The sequence below is a fragment of the Muntiacus reevesi genome, chromosome 15 (genome assembly GCF_963930625.1).
Source record: "Muntiacus reevesi chromosome 15, mMunRee1.1, whole genome shotgun sequence".
Classification (NCBI taxonomy): Eukaryota; Metazoa; Chordata; class Mammalia; order Artiodactyla; family Cervidae; genus Muntiacus; species Muntiacus reevesi.
In genome coordinates, this window is record NC_089263.1 from 27,938,688 (window position 1) to 27,959,204 (window position 20,517).

General features: G+C 38.2%; 1 pseudogene; it reads left to right on the top strand.

Moving 5' to 3' along the window:
- The first annotated feature begins 12,425 nt into the window (after window positions 1-12,425).
- On the top strand, window positions 12,426-19,078 carry LOC136146944 (wee1-like protein kinase 2; annotated as a pseudogene).
- Window positions 19,079-20,517: the final 1,439 nt, after the last annotated feature.

The window sequence follows — 20,517 nt, forward strand, 5'->3', positions numbered from 1 at the left end:
ATGGAATTTGGATTGTGCCAAAATTCACTAGTAATTTGGAGATTCAATATTACATATATGTATGTATGTGTGTGTGTGTATATATATATATATATATATATATAGCTACATGCCCCATCTTCCCAGAGTTCTTGAGAAGACATTTCAACTTATGTAAAATTTGATTTTAACAGTTGTTTACTTTCAACCCGTTTGAAGACATGATTCCACAGGGTCTGCTGGGTGGAGGTGGGACACAGAATTCCCGTCAGGCTCCACCCTGGCCTGGAACAGGAGGGGCACTCTGAGATAAGCGAGGCCCATTACCAGTTGGTGGGGGATATAAGTTCAAGACTCCACACGGACCCTACTGACACTGTGGAACGGGAGGTGTCAGTACCATAAGTAGGGGTGAAAATTCCAACTACCTACCTCCTCTTATGTGATGGGGAGGGGGTGATGGACCCCAGCAGGGCCCACTCACAGTCTGAGAGTGGAACTCAGGCTTTTCTGGTAAGGTGGGCACGGGACAGTCTAACTCTAATAAAAGTCTTCCATCTTGCTATGTTGTGTCTTTCCTGGTCTATTGGCTTGAGAGAGCTAGTGTTTACGGAGAATTTTCTGTCTGCACCTGTTGACAATCTTTAAACACCAGTTTCTCCAGTGTCCAGTCTGGGATCTGTGAGGCAGAAAGAGAGCCTAGGGGTGTCACTGGTGTGCTCCTCCTGTATCCGAGTCCCCAGCTGGCCTGTTGTATGTGAAATGGATTTTACCGTAGTTTATTTAATCCTTTACCCATTGAAGGATATCTGTCTTGTTTCCAGTTTGAGGATAGTCCAAATAACGTAGGTGGAACACATCAATGTCTGCCTGTGATGATGTAAAGTAGTTTCGCTAGACTTTACCATTGGAAGGAATTGGGCGAAGGATACACAGGATCTCTCTGTATTATTTCCCACAATTGTATGTGAATATTCAATTATCTCAAAATAAAAAAGTTTAATTAGAAAAAAAGTCCTTAGAGTGATTCTTCTTCTCTATTAAGTTCTCATGAATTTTTTGTTAAGTTATCCTAAATATAGTACAGATTTTCTTTCTATTGTAAATTGAATCTTATAGTCTATTATATTGTCCTGGTAGTTATCACTGGTTTAGCGGCATGGCTTCCCTGGTGGCTCGGTGGTAAAGAATCTGCCTGCCAGTGCAGGAGACGTGGGTTCAATCCTTGAGTCAGGGAGATGTCCTGGAGAAGGAAATGTCAACCCACTCCAGCATTTTAGCCTGGGAAATCCCATGGACAGAGGAGCCTGGCAGGCTACAGTCCATGGGGCCACAAAAGAGTCGGACACAACTTAAAGACTAAACAACACATTCATTTTTACATGCTGATCTCCTATCTGGTAATTTTGCTGTATTTTCTTATATATTCTGATAGACTGTATGTTTAGTTTTTTTTTTTTTTTCTGTGAGTTTTCAAGCATTGAACTTGTTAAATGGCTGTTGAAAATATTTTGAGAAGACCATGTGATTTTCTCCTTTACTGTGTTCAGTAGTAAATTACACTGGTAAACTTTCTGATAATGAAATAATCTAATGGTAAGTCTTTTCTGATGGCATGCTTGCTTTCCTGGGATAAACTCAACACATCATTTTGCTTTGTTTTGTTAATTTAAAAATACACTCTAGAGTTTAATTAGCTAACATTCTTTTTCTCATTTCTGAGTTTATGTTCACCGTGAAATCAGTCTGTCATTTTCCTTCCTTGTAATTTGCTTGCTCTGTTTTGGTAACAAGGTTATTAACTGACTTCATATAATGAGTTTGGAGGCTTATCTTCAAGTTCTACTTTCTTCAACAAATTGTGTAAAATAGGGGTTACATATTCTTTGAGAGTTTGGTAGGGTTTGTCTATGTAAACTCTACAGTCTCAGTCTACAGTTTTAATATTTTCATTTGTTATTGGTTTTCACATTTTTTTATCTAGCACCAAAGTTAGTTTTTTAAGTTTTTTCAAAAAATTTTCCACTTCCCTTAGTTCTTTGTATTTAGTCCTCCATAGTTGCTCATAATATTCTTGTCAATAAACTTTAAATTAAACAGCTTTTAACATCCATATCAAGTAAACACTCTCTAGTTAAAAAAAGGGTAAATTTTCCAATACTTCCAAGACACTAATAATTTCCCATTCTTCCCAGAAACTCTTCCCATGGAATTGTCAACCAGGTTTAAACATGTTCTTATGCAGTTGTCATACTAAGGCCTTATCATCATACTAAAAATTATTTCTGCTTATTTTCTGAATTAGCTAATTTTTTTAAGATCTCATACTTTCTTCCTTTTTTTGTTACTGTTACAGTTTAGAACAAATCCTTTGAAGAGCGGGTATGTGGCAATCACATTTTGTGACCTTACTTTCTGAAAGTATTCTCGTTATATCCTTACCTGAGAATAATTGAATGGTTTGCATAGAAGTCTGGATTGGGAATCACTTTTCTTTAGGAAGGTGGAGGCATTGTTTATAGCCTGAGGTCATTGCAATGACACATCTTTTGTATTCATCTCTTTGTCACCATATTGCTGTCATCTGCCCATAATATATCAATGGTTAGTTTCTTATGATTTAGTTTCCTACATTGTGTCAAGTGTTCAGTGAGAACTTTTGATCTGGACACTCATTGCCTAAAATTCCAAGAATTCTAGTATTAACTTTTTGTTACCGTTCTTTGCTTTTTATATATTCGCATATTTTGGAACTCCAAATTATTTGCATGTTGATCCTCCTAGATTGATCTTTTGTTTTTCTTACAGTTTGTCTGTTTATTGTTTTGCTCTACATTCTTAGAGAATAACTCCACTTCATCTTCCAGCCCTTTTATTGAATATATATTTTCCTATTATATTTTTAACTTTTGATAATGCTTGCTCTCCGACTGAGTGCTTTTTATTTTATTTTATTTTCAGGTGCTTTTTAAAAGCATCATGTTTTTATCCCATGGATGCATGCAGTATCTTTTGTTATCGCCATTGGCTTTACTCCTCATAGACACTTAGCTTTCACTGGTCTGGTAACTCTGATCATTTGTCCTTCTACTTTTCCACTATTAAAGGTTCCTAAGATTGATTAATTGATGTAATTTTATTTTCTTTGCCCTTCTGCACTGATGCTATGTTTTTCTTCTTTATTTCAATTTCAGTGGAATTTTGAATGTAATTTCAATCTGTCATGTTTAAAAGAAAATTTTGTTCATTAAAAAATTCCTCTAGTATATTTATGCTAATTTCCTTTCAGCTGATATTCTATTTATTTGCATTTTTTGTGAAATAACCATAAATTAGTCTATATAATCAACTTCTAATAGCCAGGCTTTATTTTGTAATCATCTTCTTTAGGGAAAATCAATAAACTGATTTTGAAGTGCATAACCTACTAAATAAATTGTGAAAATGAAGCATACAATATGGAGTAATTACCCTACATTAAAATAATACATATTTTAAAATTCTTTAGCAATATGTTACTAGGAGAGGAGCAATGGAATAGCCTAGATAGTCCAAAAGGAGCCACATGTATATTTAGGGGTATGGTATATGATATTGTCCATAAGGATGGGTTTTACTTAGTAAATGGTGTTGTATAAACAGGCTGATTACTTGTACAGAGAAATAAAGCTGGATTCCTACTTTACACTATGTGCATGTGCATGTGCATGCACACACACACACACACACACACACACACACACTTACACAATAACATTTAATAGGTTAAAGTTCCACTTTAAAAAGTAAGTCTATTGAAACAAACAGGAGAAGATACTGAATGTCTTTGTAAACTCAGATGGAGAAGTCTTTCTTAACTAAGACCCAAAAGTCATACATAGGAAAGGACTAATGGACTTGACCCATTCAGAATTTGTGATTTCTATTTAGCAAAGTTTAAGTTAACATATGAGTGCCAGGCTGAGTTCTACTCCTTTCAGTACCTAGAATATACAAAGAACTCTTACAAATCATCAAGGGAAAGATTAAAAAATCCAATAGAAAAAAATAGGCAAGACACATGAGGAAGCGTTTCATGTGGAAAATCAGAGAGAAGAGCTGCTAACTGAATGAGGATGCACTCAACCTAACTAATATTCTGGGATATTCAAATTTAAACATCATATTACAGCATTGCTAACAGATTGGCAAAAAATAGAAAGTCTGATAGTATTAAATGCTATTGGATTTTTAGGTGAAATGGGAACATTTGTTTACTTTGGGAAGTGAAAACTGGTGGAGCCATTCTGGAGGGCAATCAGGTAAAACTAGTATGTGTATACCTTCCCACCTAACAATCTGTCTCTAGGGCATGTATCCTGAAGAAGGTGTCAGTGGTGGTCATAGAAGAGACTGATGATGTGGGGGCATTAAGCCTTGATCATGAGAGCAAGTGCTGGAGATGATCTGGGCGACCTTTCTTAAAAGAAATAGATGAGGTTGTGTGTGTGCAGGGGGAAGATCTCAGCAGCAGTCAGAATTAGATTTACATATATCAGTTTGTGTGTGGTTAATGAAAAAAATTACTTGTATTAATCACATACACATGAAATACATCATGTAGTTTTGACTGAATGTATGAAAATGGTTTAAATGAACTTTAGGTACAGTGTGTGTGCATTGTGAAGGTCAGGGTGGGGAGTGGGGTAGGAATGGGGATGAATGAAGGGGAAAATTAATAACTAACATAAATAAAAAAATGGATGAAGTCACACAAAATGGACTTTGCAGAGAAGACTAATGGTAAGCGTGCCCTAGACTGAAGAATATGGTTGGGTTCATTTTGTTTTTGTGTTTAATTTTTGTTAAAAAGCAAAACTAGTTAAAAATTAGATGCCAGTAATCAAAAAGTCATCTCAAGAGAAACTCACAGACCAGTTTGAGAGTTGGGTAAAACAGCTACAAAGATGACTGTTATTCTTAGGACAGTAATCTTGCCACCCAACTGAACATTACTATATAATATGACAGAAAATCTATCTGGGGAAAACAAGACTGTGACCTTTTAGTGATCTTCCAGGGAAAAACGTTTTTCTACATCCCATTAGCACTGAGATTGATGATTCAGGTTTGAAGTATAGGATCTTTGATCATGTGCGTTGGTTACATAAGAGACTTGAGATTGATGGAGTGCAACTGGGTGCCCAAATCCAACCAGCTTGTGCTCCATCTAAAGCAGAACTTATTGCTGATCGAAGAGCCCTTATTGTGCTGTGTCATGTTGGGTGTGATGGCTAAGGGCAAAAGGCAGGAGGATGGAGTGCCTAAGTCCATGCTGGAAACCGGTATTAAGTTTTGCCAGGAGCTTAGGTAGGCAGTGTTAATTAGTCTTTGTGACAAACATAAAAGGCAAGTATTCTTTTTTTACTTTACAGATGAGATCAAAAGAAGTGATGTAAATTTTACAAGGTCAACTGGTAAAAACCGACTGAGGTTCAAACCCAGACATTTCTGACTCTTTTCAATACATAGCACTGTTACCTTCACCCATAAGATGCTAGAGTTGCATTTCATTAGCATTCATCCAACAATAAGATTTTATCTTCTTACTAGATATGACCGCTGTAGGATTTCTCGTGGCTTCTGTAACAAACTGCCATGACCACAGGCCCTTTTGTGAACCCAGCTGTAGATAGTCATACCGTGGCCCGCCTCCTAGCTCACAGATGATTGACCAGGGACTTGCAATGACCTAAAGGTAACCACTGCAAAAGTCAGTGGCCTAAGGTGAACAAAGCTTAGGGAAATATTTTTTCCTGGCAGGCAATATGGGTATTAAACAAGATACAAGAGTCTTCTTGTCTGGAATTCAAAGGAGGAAGCTGGACAACCATGAACTCCTTAGTAAGCAAGGGAAGCTGATCCAGAGAGGAGGGCTAGTTAAGTGGCTTTGGAGTGGTCCTTGGATTCCTGCAGCTGAGGCTGGAGATGCCCTGGATTTAGGAAACTCTTCTGTTCAGGTCTTCCTGGTGACTAACTTGGACTTCCTGACCATGATGTGAGGCATGGTTGTTCAGTTTTCCCTGGGTTCTTGTGAAGACCTATCCCACAGTTAAGATCCCTCTTTTCCAATTTCTTCAATGTCTTCTTAAGCTCTTCTCCCATTTACATGAGTTGGCACATCTGTTCCATGAAGAAAAGTAGCCGAAATGAAGCATAGTTTTGTTTTCTTAACTTTCTAGAAAGTGGCCTTCAACTTTGACCAAGGAGACCCGAACCGTCAAGTGTGAGAAGACATCTTGGAAGTGAGCTTCATGTTTCGTTTTCCAACAGCTTAAGCCACACATAGAGGGGAGGTCCTAATGTGATTTATAGAGGCACAGTTGGGTAGAGTGTGGTTCTGCTTTAGAGGTGTCAGTGAATCAGGGTCCAGGGATAGTGCTGGGTAAAGCACAGAAGTGAGAGGCAGTCGTGTGACAAGACTGGGAGCCAGTGAAGGCTAGGATGACATCTTGGTATCTATGCGGGGAATGTACTCAGAGATCCATGTGATTGAAATAAATTATGATGGTGCTTCATTTATTAGCCCTAGTTAGGGGGGTGAAGAGAGCTCATTCCAAGAAATTCAGCAGGAAGTTAAAAGGATGCTTTGATTCCACGTGGGGTAACAAAGTTATACTGGTTTGCCTATGACGGAAGAGTTTCCTACGAAGTGTAATTTTCAGTGCTAAAACCAGGAGAGGGTTAGGGAAATTAAACAGTCTTGTGTAGGCTTCAGAGACAAAGCAGGTTATGCTTCTAACCTGCCTGGACTACTGTGTGACTGTAAGTGACTGCCTGCTGAGTGCAAGACTTGCAGCACCATAGATAAGATGGGGGAGAAATCTTGAGATTGTTGAGCCCCTGGAGGGGACCTGGCCATCCAAGCCCCAGGTTTAGCAACATTCCAAATTTTAAAAGACAAAACAAACAGGATTAACATGAAACCAGGCTTGCAATTTGGTTACAGATTGATGAGAATATCAGATTGCCTCTGTCCTGGGATTATAAATAGGAACCTTGAAGTGCAATCTTTGAAGTCTTACCCACGGAGCAGATGTACTACCTGGGACACTTTCCCAATTGAGACTCTAGACGTGCTGTGACATGGGACTTAGCAGCACAGTTTAAGTCTGGATGTTGGTCAAAACCCAATTTGGTGATGTATCCTCTGCTGTTTCTATTTTTCTTTTCTTCTAATGTCAGTATATTGAAAATAAACTCTATAATTCTCTAATAAATATTTGTATTATTTATTTGTTTATAATGAATGGCTTATTTTGTTAACAGATCCTTTGAACCTGAGATGAAAGTGAAAATTTTTGTCAAAACAGAGGGTTCTGAGCAAACTGGGATACTAGATACCAGAACTTGCAGAAGATAGAGAGTCACCAGTTAAGCAAAAATAGGTAATTTGTTTACTCACAAGTTCAAACCATGGAGTGGGAAACTCTAAAACTGAGTTTGAAAAGACCCAGGAAGATTATGCAGTTCAGGGATCTCCTGCCTTAAGCTTTCAGGATTTCATCTCTATCAGCCTGAGAAGATTAGAAAAATCTATGCCCAGACTTCCCCCAGAACTTCTGTTCTCACTGGTCTGAGATTGGACTTAGGCTTCAGTAAGTTTTTAAAAAAACTCCCTTATTTGATTCCTATTTTAAACCACTACTTTGTGTGAATAACAGAATAACCCTTAGGTTCCTTAACTTGTCTTTCCATTGTAATCATCTGGTGAGTTTTTAAAATACTGACACCAGTGATCCACCTCTCAGAGACAAAGGTTTTACTTGTCTAGGTGTGGCCAGGGCTTTTGGTGGTTTTGAACATTAGCAGGTGTTTCTAATGTGCAGACAAACTTGTGATTCAATTCTGATTGTCTCTCAGAAGAGCACTGGGATTTGAGCAGGGAACAAGTAAGGATTTGTGGGTATATGAGTCTTCAGAGAGGTAAACAAGGGACCATTTGCAAAACTCATGAGTTAGTCGGTCATCTGCCAGGAGAGAGAGTGAGGATGAGCAGGTGCAGGTGGATTACGACCTGGGAGATTTTGCAGGCTTCTGAAACGAGACCCTGACCAGTTAGAAGCTGAGTCTTCCTCGATCTCACTCTCACCCCAGACCGTCACAGCCATTTATCAACGCTTCTGACACATGAGCAGTTAATGTCCTGGATCTGGCAAATATCATCTGACTTTTCTATGTTTAAATCATTCTTGGCTTTAATTTCCTCTCCCCTCAAGTGAGGATGTCTTCACAAGTGGTGCTAATGGTAAGAATTTGCCTGCCAATGCAGGAGATGTAAGAGATGCGGGTTGGGAAGATCTCCTGGAGGAAGGCATGGCAACCCACTCCAGTATTCTTGCCTGGAGAATCCCACAGATAGAGGAGCCTGGCAGGCTGCAGTCCATAGGGTCGCAAAGAGTTGGACACGATTGAAGGGACTTAGCATGCACAAGTGAGGATAACCCCATATTGTGGATGATCTTTACAAAGCAGCTGATGTGTGGTTAATGCAGAGTAAGACATTAGTATTGCGTTGGCCGAAATTCTTTTGGGTTTTCCCATAACATCTTATAGAAAAACCCAAATAAACTTTTCGGTCACTCCAATATTTCCCTCTTTCTCACCACTTTGAATATCTGAGTCCCTCTCAGGGACTTCCTTTAACAACAGAGCATTTCTGCTGTGGGTGGCAGACAAATTGCTCTCAACTGGTACATTCACAGCTTGCTCTAGCATTCCTACCTGCATCTTTAAGACATTATGATTCCATGATGCCTCATTTCTTGGAATTTGTGAGTTTGCAGTCGTGAAACATTTGAATCAAAGCTTAAGGTTTCGGTGAGAGTGACTGTGGATTTCCACAGTCGTGATTCTGATGATCAGCAAGTGTTACCAGAGGAAAGTTCTTGTGTCTCACACAAAGGAAGGCAAGAAAACCCACAAAAACGTCAAGAGTCTGGAGCAGAGAAAGGTTTATTGCAGGGCCAAGCAAGGAAATGGGTGACTTGTGCCCAAGAAAAACCCTGAACTCTCCGAATGATTTCTGCAAAACATTTCTAAAGGCCAGGTGAGGGAGAGACATGGTTAGTTGTTAGCAACTTCTTGGTATGGAAGTCCTTTGTTCTTCCAGCTGTCCGCATAGGTCAGGTCACGATGTTCCTGTAAACCTCCAACAAAACAAATGCTTTTCTCGGTTCTGCAACTTTTTATGTCTATGTGAATGGACTCTTAAATGTCAGAGCCCTGAGAAAGGGCTGTCAGGTATATTTCAGGCTATGGGCAACATTCTTTTACAAAAGATGCAGAGCCAGCATGACTAAGCATGAGGAGCAGAGGACAAGGGTTAGAGCTAAAGGAATAGATCCAATGTGGAATCGGATTGGTTCTTCCCTAGTATACATGTACAAATCCAAACCTTCAAGTGAACATGATCTTCAAATATCATGACTCAGCAAATTTAAAATTACACGATTCATAGATATTCAAAATCCATTATTCAGTGATCTCTGACATTATGACACTGATTTTCTATTTTGGTGATCTGTACACAGAAAGCATATTAATAAATCTAAATCTATAGCAACTGTACCACAAAAGAATAGGACTGTTTCTGGGACTGGGAGAAACAAATAGATGGGGCTTCTGCAGAAGATTCTGAACTCCATATACCAGCAAACTTGGAAAACTCAGCAGTGACCACAGGACTAGAAAAGGTCGGTTTTCATTCCAATCCCCAAAAAAGGCAATGCCAAAGAATGTTCAAACTACCACACAATTGAACTCATCTCACATGCTGGCAAAGTAATGCTCAAAATTCTCCAAGCTAGGGAGAAGGAAATGGCAACCCACTCCAGTATTCTTGCCTGGAGAGTCCCAGGGATGGGGGAGCCTGGTGGCTTGCCATCTATGGAGTCGCACAGAGTCAGACACGACTGAAGTGACTTAGCAGCAGCAGCAGCAACAGCTCCAAGCTAGGCTTCAACAATATGTGAACTGTGAACTTCCAGATGTTCAAGCTGGTTTTAGAAAAGACAGAGGAACCAGAGATCAAATCAAATTCATAGAAAAAGCAAGAGAATTCCAGAAAGACATCTACTTCTGCATCACTGACTACACTAAAGCCTTTGATGGTGTGGATCACAACAAACTGGAAAATTCTTCAAGAGATGGGAATACCAGACCACCTTACCTACCGCCTGAGAAACCTGTACGCAGGTCAAGAAGCAACAGTTAGAATCGGACATGGAACAACAAACTGGTTCCAAATTGGGAAAGGAGTATGTAAAGGTTGTATATTGTAACCTTGCTTATTTAACTTGAATGCAGAGTACATCATGCAAAATGCTGGGTTGGATGAAGCACAAGCTGAAATCAAGATTGCCAGGAGAAATATCAATAACTTCAGATAGGACCTTTTACAATAGGTACTTTCTTGCATTTCTTCATCTAAGTGGGGATTTACCATCTAACTATGGTTTTACCATCTAACTGTGTCTCCAATATTCTATTCTCTCTCAATCTGGAAGTCATGTGTTCATCTCTTCCTTTTTTCATACATTCCTTTCTTCTGTTTTAAACAATTTATCTGCTGAAGAATTGAGCCACACACCACACCTCCCAGGTCTGCTGCAGCCAGATACCCTGTCCCCATGGCAGGCCACTGCTGACCCATGCCTCCACAGGAGACACTCAAACACAGGTCTGGCTCAGTCTCTTGTGGGAGTAACTGCTCCTTTCCCTGGGTCCCAGTGCTCACAAGGGTTTTGTTTGCATCCTCAAAGCATCTCTGGCTGGTATGAGGTTTAATTTTGACAAATGAATAGAGTCTTGTATCAACCAGCACAGAATTACCTCAACCATTTCATATCAAACAGTTTTATTATGCCCAAAGCTCCCCTGTGCTACCCTTTCTAAATAAACCCTCTTCCAATGCAAAACAACCTCTGATCTCCTTTCCTTTCTATAACTTTACCTTTTCCAGTGTTATACATAACTGAATTACACAATAGGTTATCTTTTGGGTCTTTCTTATTTTATTTAGCAAAATCTTTTTAAGAGTCATCTATAATTTGGCACGCATGAATAATTTGCTTCTTTTTGTTGATGAAAAGTACTCCATTAGATGGATGTTTCATAGATTAATTATCTATTCATCATGTCAAGGACATTCACATTACAGGCTTTCATGTGAATGTACATTTTCATTTCTCTTGGATAAATACACAGGGGTAGGACTCTTTGTCATAGAGTAGGTGTATGATTAATTTTATACAAAATTGTCCAATTCTCCTCAATCTAGACCAGAGATAGGAAGAAAAAGTAAACAGACCCCAGTCATAGCAAGCAATTTGGCCCTTAAAACCTTTGTCTCTGTGAGCACAAGACTGTTTCCCTCACCCAAAGACACCGAGGAATTGTATAATGCATGAAAACACGGTACTGCCCTCCCTTGCCAAAAAATACCTGTGTGTCCCACCTGGGGAGACCTCTTCTGCTTCACAGGCAGCATTGGTTGACAATACTAGGATCCTCAGGGGACCAAATAAACCAAATAGGAAAATAACACTGGTAAATCTCTGAACACTAAACTGCCATTGGGACCACAACTCACAAAATTTGAATAAAAACCCTACACTAAACCTGCAAAGGGTGATAGCATGCTAAATCAAAATATTTAAATAGGTCAGACCTTCCTAATCTAATAAGAAAATAGTAAGAATATAGTTGAAGGTCACCTGTCATACTAAGAATCACCTTAAATGAGAAAAGACAACTAACAGACAACACCAACAAGATGAATCAGATCTTTAACTTAGTTGAAAGGACTTTTAAAGCAGTTGTTATTAAAACATTTCAATAATCAGTTATAAATTCTCTTGAAACAAATGAAAAAAAATTGAAGTTTTCAGCAAAGAAACAAAAGCTACAAAAATAACCCAGTGAAAATTATAGATTTGAAAAATACAGGACAGAGAAAAAAAATAACTCACTGGATGAGCTCAATAGTAGAATGGAAATTGCAGAGTATAGAATCAGTGAACTTGAAAATGTACCAATAAGACTCAGCCAATCTGAACATCAAAGAGAAAATATATGGATAAAAGTGAATAGAGCCTCAGAGATGTGTGGGAAAATAACATAGAACCCAACAATCATCATCAAAGTCCCAGAAGGAGAAGAGAAAGATAATGGGGCAGAAAGAGTATTTGGAAAAAATAATGGTTTGAACTTCCCTAGAAGTCCAGTGATTAAAATTTCACTTTCCAATTCAGGGGGTGCAGGTTCAATCTCTGCTCAGGAAGCTAAGATCCCACATGCCTTATGGCCAAAAAACCCCAAACATAACACAGAATCTATATTGTAACAAATTAAATAAAGACTTTAAAAATGGTCCACATTAAAAAATTTTTTTTTTTAATAAAATCATGGCTGAAGATTTCTCTGATTTGGCAAAAGTGACAAACTTTAAGCCCCAAAAGGCTAAGAAATCCAAACAAGGTAAACCCAAATAATCATTTTAAGATACATCATAATGAAATTTTTGTAAACCAAAGAGAAATATCTGGAAAGCAAGCAGAGAGAAACAATACATTATCAATAAGGAAGCACCAACTCAAATAACAACACAATTCTTACTGGAACCCATATCATGGAGGCATAAGGAAGTAGCACAAGATTTTTCAAGTGCTGAAAGAAATGATCTGTCAATCAAGAATTCTGTATCTAGTGAAGATATCCGTCAATAATACAGAAAAATGAAAACATTGTCAGATGAGGGAAAACAAGAACTTGGTGCTAGCAGACCTATTCTTAACGAATGGTTAAAGCAAGTACTTCCCTGATATCAAGGTTCCCCTGATAGTTCAGCTGGTAAAGAATCCACCTGCAATGCAGGAGACCCCAGTTCGATTCCTGGGTTGGGAAGATACGCTGGAGAAGGGATAGGCTACCCACTCCAGTATTCTTGGGGCTTCCCTTGTGGCTCAGCTAGTAAAGAATCTGCCTGCAGTGCAAGAGGCCTGGGTTGGATCCCTGGGTTGGGAAGATCCCCCGGAGAAGGGAAAGGCTACCCACTCCAGTATTCTGGCCTGGAGAATTCCACGGACTGTACAGTCCATGGGGTCGCAAAGAGTCAGACAGGACTGAGCGACTTTCACTAACTCACTAAAGCAAGTACATCAAATGGAAGGAAATGATAAATGAAGGTAAATAATGGTAAAAGTAAAAATATAGACATTATTTTTCTTTCCTTAATGAGCTTTATAAATCATATTTAATGACTGAAACAAAAACTGTAACACCATTTGACACCCAGACAATGGTTTTTAAAAATGGGGCAAAGTACCTAACTGAAATTGAGATTTCCACACATAACGCTAAGTTGTAAAATAGTGATATCAGTAGCTATGGTAAGTCACATATCTGTTTTGTAATACCTACTCAGAGCAACTTGAATGAAAAATATACAAAATGTTATACAAAATGTTATACCCAAAAGCACTACAAATACATCAAGGTAGAATCCTAAAAAGTGTTCAAAATCCACAGAAAGGCAGGAAAAGAGACAGGGGAATGGGAACCAGAGGAAACAAACAAAAAACATTTTAAAAAGTCAGTTTTAATATCTATCATATCAATAAACACCCTCCATACAAGTGGTCTAAATATACTAATGAAAAGACAGAGTTTGGCAGAGTGGACTTAAAAAAAGAAACAGGACCCAACTACAAATTTTATATAAGAGACTCACTTTAAATTCAATGACATAGGTATGTTGAAATGAGGGGGAAAGGTGCCATGTAAACGGTTTTTTAAAAGAAAGATTGAGTAGGTTAATATATAAGTAGACTCCAGAGCAAAGAAAATTGCCAGAGACAGAGAAGGGCATCCCATAATGATAATTGGTGGATTTATAATCCACCAAAAAGACACAATGATCCTGAATGTGAACTAGCCAATCACAGAGCTTCACAGTACATGAAACAAAAACTGATAGAGGTGCCAGGAGAACTAGTCTAATCCACAGTTATAGTTGGAGATTTTTTTTTTTTTTAATTTTATTTTATTAGTTGGAGGCCAATTACTTCACAATATAGTTGGAGATTTCAACACCCATCCCCACCAACTATGAAACTAGGAAGGAGACACAAGATTTGAAAGACACAAAAAACAGGATGTAACTGACACACAGAACAGCCCACAAAACTACAGAAAAGAATACACATTTTCACCCCAAGTTCCCTTGGAAGTTTCACCAAGATAAACCTTATCCTGGGGCCAAAAATCAGGCTCACTAAATACAAAAGAACCAAAGTTGTATCGAGTGTGTGTTCAATACGAGTGTACTGTGATTATAGAACCATAATGGTCTCAAACTAGAATTTAATAGTAGAAAGACAGCATGAAAATCTCTATACATGCAGAAAGTAAACAACACTCTAATTATTGGGTCAAAAGGGAAATCTGAAAGAAAATTGGAAAACACATAGAATTGAATGAAAGTGACAATATCATATCAAAGTTTGTGGGTTCCAGCCAAAGCAGCATTGAGAAAGAAATGTATACTGCTAAATGTTTACACTAGAAATTAGGTAAGGTCTAATTAAATAACCTAAGTTCCTACCCAAGAACTATGAAAATAAGATAAAAATAAATCCAAAGCAAGAAAAATGAAGGGAATAATAAAGATAAGATAAATCAGAGAAATTTCAGACATGGGGAAAATAAATGAAACAAGTAGTTGGTTCTTTGGGGGAAAAAAATCAATAAAATTGATGAATCGCTCGCAAGTCTGAAAAAAGTACAGAGAGAAAATTCAAATCATCAATGTTAGGAATGAAACTGAGGATATTACTATTCAATACATGGTCTGCAGTCATTAAAAAGAAAACAGTGGGATGGTTTGTGCAATTACTCATAAATTTGACAACATAGAAGAAATAGACCAATTCCAAAATAAAATTCCCAAACTACAAAAACTCATGCAAGATGAAATAGGTCATCTGAATATATCTATAATCATTAAAGGGATTGAGTCTGCAATTTAGATTGTCTGGAAAAAGAAATCTCCAGGTTCATATGGTTTCGCTGAAGAGTTCTAAAAAAGCATTTGAAAAAAAAATAAATCAATATTATGCAATCCATTTCAGAAAAAAGCAGAGGAAGGGCTTCCCAACTCATTTTTTGAGGCCAGTGTTACCCTGATTTTGATGCCAGGCAAAAATAGTATAAGAGAAAAGAAAATTACAGACCAATATCTCCCATGAATTTAGATGCAAAAATCCTCAAAAAAAATTAGCAACTGAATCTATCGAAGTGTAAAATGAACTATACACCATGACCAAGTGAGATTTACTCCAGGATGCAATCTTAGTACAACATTTGAAATCAACTGATGTAATCCATCATGTCAACAAGTTAAGGGTGGAAAGTCATATGATTTTATCAATTGCTACACAGGAAATACATTTTAGAAAGTCTATTTCTCATTTATTATTTAAGAATTTTTTTTTTTTTTTTTTTTTTTTTTTTTTTTTTTTTTAGCAACTGAGAACTGGGAGGAATTGTTTGAATTTGATAAAAAGCATTTACAGAAAAAGCAAAACAAAACAAAACCCACAACTATAGCTAATATTATACTTAATGCTTCTCTATTCCCCTCGGATTAGAAACGGGACAAAAATACCAGCTCTCACCACTCTTATTAACACAGTACTGAAAGTTCTAGCCATTTAATAAATCAACAAGGACCTACTGTATAGCACAGAGAACTCTACTCAATATTCTGTGATAATATACCTGGGAAGAGAGTGGATATATGTATATGCGTAACTGAGTCATTTGATTGTATACCTGAAACTAACACAACATTCCAACCAGTCAATCCTAAAGGAAATTAATCCTGAATATTCATTGGAAGGGCTGATGCTGAAGCTGAAACTCCAATACTTTGGCCACCTGATACAAAGAACTGACTCACTGGAAAAGATCCTGATGCTGGGAAAGACTGAAGGCATGAGGAGAAGGGGATAACAGATGATGAGATGGTTGGATGGCATGACCAACTCGATGGACTTGAGTTTGTGTAAGCTCCAGGAGTTGGTGATGGACAGGGAAGCCTGGTATGCTGCAGTCCATGGGGTTGCAAACAGTTGGACACAATTGAGCAACTGAACTGAACTGAACTGAACACAACATTGTTAATCAACTATACTCCAATATAAAATAAAAATTAATTTTGTTAAAAAGGCAAGAAAAAGAAATAAGTACACTAATCAGAAAAAGGAAGCTATAAAACTATTTCTATTTGTGAATGATCTGATTATCTACGTAAAAATCCCAAGGATTCTCTTGAAAGAAACTCCTAGAATGAATTAGTTCAACAAGGTCCCAGTTTGCAAGGTCAACACACAAATATCAATCACATTTTTATATACTAACAATTGTAGAAACCTCAATAACACTCCAAATAAAACGAAATGTTAGGCATGCATGTTAGGCATGCACAGTAACAAAACCTGTCTCCTATCTATGTGCCTAAAATTACAAAATACTGCTGAAAGATATAGAGAAGACCTACATTAATGGAAACATGTATCACATTTATGTGTTGAAAAACTGAACATAGTAAAAATATCAATTTTTCCAAAATTGATCTATATGTTTAATGCAATTCCTATAAAAACCCTAGCAAGAATTTGTGTAGATATAAACAACTTATTTTAAAATTGATGTAAAAAGGCAAGACTTCAACAACTTTGAAAAGAGGAATAAAATGAGAGGAAACATTGTGCTTGATATTAAGGTTCACTATACAGTAATCAGGACATTGTGTTATTGGGGAGAGATGAACATAGATCAACAGAACAGAATAGAGAATCCAGAAACAGACCCTCAAAAATATGCTTAACCGACTGTGGATGACAACATTGCAAAAGCAGCTCAATGGAGGAAGGGTAGCCTCTTCAACAAATGGTGTTGGAGCAATGAGAAATCCATGGGGGGAGAAATGAACCTTTACCTAAACTCAGACCTTATACCTTATACCAAAATTAACTCAAAATTCTTCATAGCCTTAAATGTAAAATGTTAACTATCAAGGTTTTGGAATAATACAGGAGAAAAACTTCTGAATCTAGGGCTAGGCAAAGTTTTCTTTGACTTGACACCAAAACATTGATAATTCAGAGCTTGTCAAAATTAAATACATTTGATGTAGCTGTTAGTTGGCAGAAGGAAATCTAGGCTAGCACTGGGGAACTTGGCAGCTTGCATACTTTTCTCCTCATTTCTGCAGTTCTGTAGTGTTTCATTCTGACAGGTCTTCTTGCCCAGGTTGTGAAGCTCTTTCAGGTGAGTGACAACCATGAGAACAAAGAACTGAAGCAGAGATTAAACTTCTCCTATTGTGAAGAGGGGCATGAGAACAAAGGGCAGAAGGAAATACAAGAGAGAAAGGAGGCTCCAAGTCAAACCCCAGAGAAATCTGGAGTTTAGTATTCAGAGGCAAATCTGATACCTCCAGAACTCCCCCTTAGTAATGCATGTTATTTCAATATATTTCAGGGAATAGACAAAGTGAGTCCAGATCAGGGTCTGATGACCCCTGGGCCACACTCTCTCACATGTCCTGAAACACCAGCCCCACCAGACGAGGGCAATCCACCCCTCTGTGAGAACCTCTTCACTCCCAAAGGCCAGGTGAGCCAGCCTAATATTTCTTCAACAGGGAAGCTCCCCTCCTGAAGCTCTAATCATCTGAAGCTCACACCTGGCCCCTTCACTGGTGAGATGACCTCACTGGCTCTGGTCAGCATTAATCCCTTCACCTTGGAGTCCTAGAGAACAATTCCTTAAATCCAATGGCAAGAGGAAAACCCAAGGTGATCTAGAGGAAGCTGGTCCAGAGAAGAGAAGACAATGTAAAACAAGTGTTCCCTGCCAAGAGATGTGTTGTATGAGAAACCAATATGGCTTCCCACTATGAAAAAGATTTCTTGGAGGTAGAAAAAAATGGAGCTGGGGAATTTGGAACAGTCTATAAGTGGATTAAGAGGCTGGATGGGTGTATTTATGCAATAAAATGCTCCATGAAAACTTTGGGAGGATTATCAGATGAAAATTTGTCCATGCAAGAAGTTCATGTCCATGTGGTGCTGGGGTATCGCTCCCATGTGGTACCTTACTACTCTGCGTGGGCACAAGATGAACACATGATCATTTGGAATGAATACTGCAAAGGTGGGAGCTTGCAGGCTGCTATATCTGAAAACGCAGAGTTTGGCAATCATTTCCAAGAGCCCAAACTCCAGGACATCCTTCTATAGATTTCCCTTGGGCTTCAGTACATCCACAACTCTGGCATGGTGCACCTGGACATCAAACCTAGTAACAATTTCCTTTGTCAAAAGATGCAAAGTGACTTTCTCATAATCCCATAAAAAGGTTGAAAATGAAGCTGATTGGTTTCTCTCTACCAATGTGATGTATAGAATTGGTGACTTGGGTCATGTTATATCAATAAGTAAATCCAAAGTGGAAAAGGGATACAATCACTTCTTAGATAATGAGATTTTGCAAAAGAATTATCAGCACCTTCCTAAAGCAGAAATATTTGTCTTGGAATTGACCATTGTAGTGGCTGCAGAGGCAGTTGTTACCCACCAATGGCCCTGTGAGGTATCACATCTATGAGGGGAATCTTCTGGACATTTCTCAGGAGCTCTGCAAAGAATTTCACAAACTGCTTAAGAACATGATCCACTCTGACCCATCAGAGAGAACTTCTACAGCAAAAGTCAAGTTCTCTGTCTCTCCCTGGGGGAAAACCGAAGAGTTTCAGCAGCAGTTGAGTTTGGAAAGGTTCAAGAGAGTCACACTGGAAAGGAGACTGAAAGAAGCCCAGCTGGCCTGGTCCCTCAAGAAATGCCACGGGGTCCCGGGGGTCACTGGGACCCCCACAGGATCAAGAAGGACCACATGCCTGCTGGGAGGAAAGAGTGCCAAATCAAGTTTCACTGGGGCAGCCTTCCTCATGAGAACTCCTTTCAAACCAACTCTCCTTTTTCCTGGCAAATAGATACCTACCGTGTTAACCTTTTTCTTGTAAAAGGAGAAACCAATGGTCTTGAGTGCCGGAGATTTCAAAAGCCACTCCTAATTTAGCATTTTCAGGCAAGATCAGCGCTTCCTAGCAGCGCTGCTCACAGGTATTATCACTGGCAGCCATTTGTCTTCTCTCTTGCTACATGCCTGATACCACCTGTCAACAGTTCACTCCTCAGATTTGTTGATGCACGACAAGAAAGCATGGGTTTCTGGATCGAAAGAAACCCCCCTGCGCAGGATTACATGGCTGCTTACCTACCTACCAAGGATCCCAGGGACACTCCTGGCAAACAGAAAGGAATTCAGTTTTGTTTGAGTTGAGGTAACATCTGACTTTCATGTGCCTGAATATCAACAATGCTTCCTAGGTTAGATGATTTTATTCCTCAAAGAATATTAATCACTTTGAGCAAGTGGTTCTCCTACTGTATTCTCTTGAGTGGAGACAATCCCTTTCTCTGATATTAAATAAATGACTTCATCATTATGTGAGGTGGGTAGAAATAAGACTCTACATAACTTGAAATTTATGAGCTGTCTATTAACTTATGGAACAAAAACACCAGTTAGAGGGCTTGAGGAAAATTTGATGTGGTTTGTTGTCCCGATATTTATTTGCTTTGACCCTCTTGTAACTGCTGTAACTGGTTTTGATTTTCTGAGTGTCACCAATTTCTCCTCTATTGTATCAGAATTTGGCTTTGCTTCCTGTGATTTTATCATATCTTATCCAAATCCTTTACTCTGTATATATTTTTAAAGGAACAGAATTTTTTAAATAAAGGTTTTTATCTTGTCCTAAGCCAAAAAATAATTAAAAATATTGGGCAAGATAAATACCCCTGTGAAGAGAATGCATATACAAGCAACAGACTGATAAAACATTTCCAAATCACATATCTAGCAAGAGATTAGTAGTTAGAAGATATAAGCTCACCAGTCAAAAGAAAATCCAATTAGAGAATTGGAAAACTATATAAGCAGACATGGCAATGAAGCACATGAGAAGATGCTCAGCCTCACCGGCCATTGGCAAAATGCCAATTAAAACCACAATGAAATATCACTATAGAACTATAAGAATGTCTAAAATTTAAAAATGTGATACTACAAAATACCATTGAGAATGCAGAGAAACTGCTTCACTCATACTTTGCTGGTGGGAATATAAATGGTACAGCCACTCTGAAAAACCATTTGACAGTTTCTCAGAACACTAGATGTGCAATTTCCATATGACCCAGAAATTGAGCTTTTATCTCAGAGAAGTGGCAATTAGTGTCCACACAAAAACCTGTCCTCTAATAATAAGAGCAGCTTTATTTACAGCACCTAAAAACTGGAATCAGCTTGGATGCCCTTCAACAGGTTAAATAAACTGGAATAATAAATACCATGGAATACTACTTG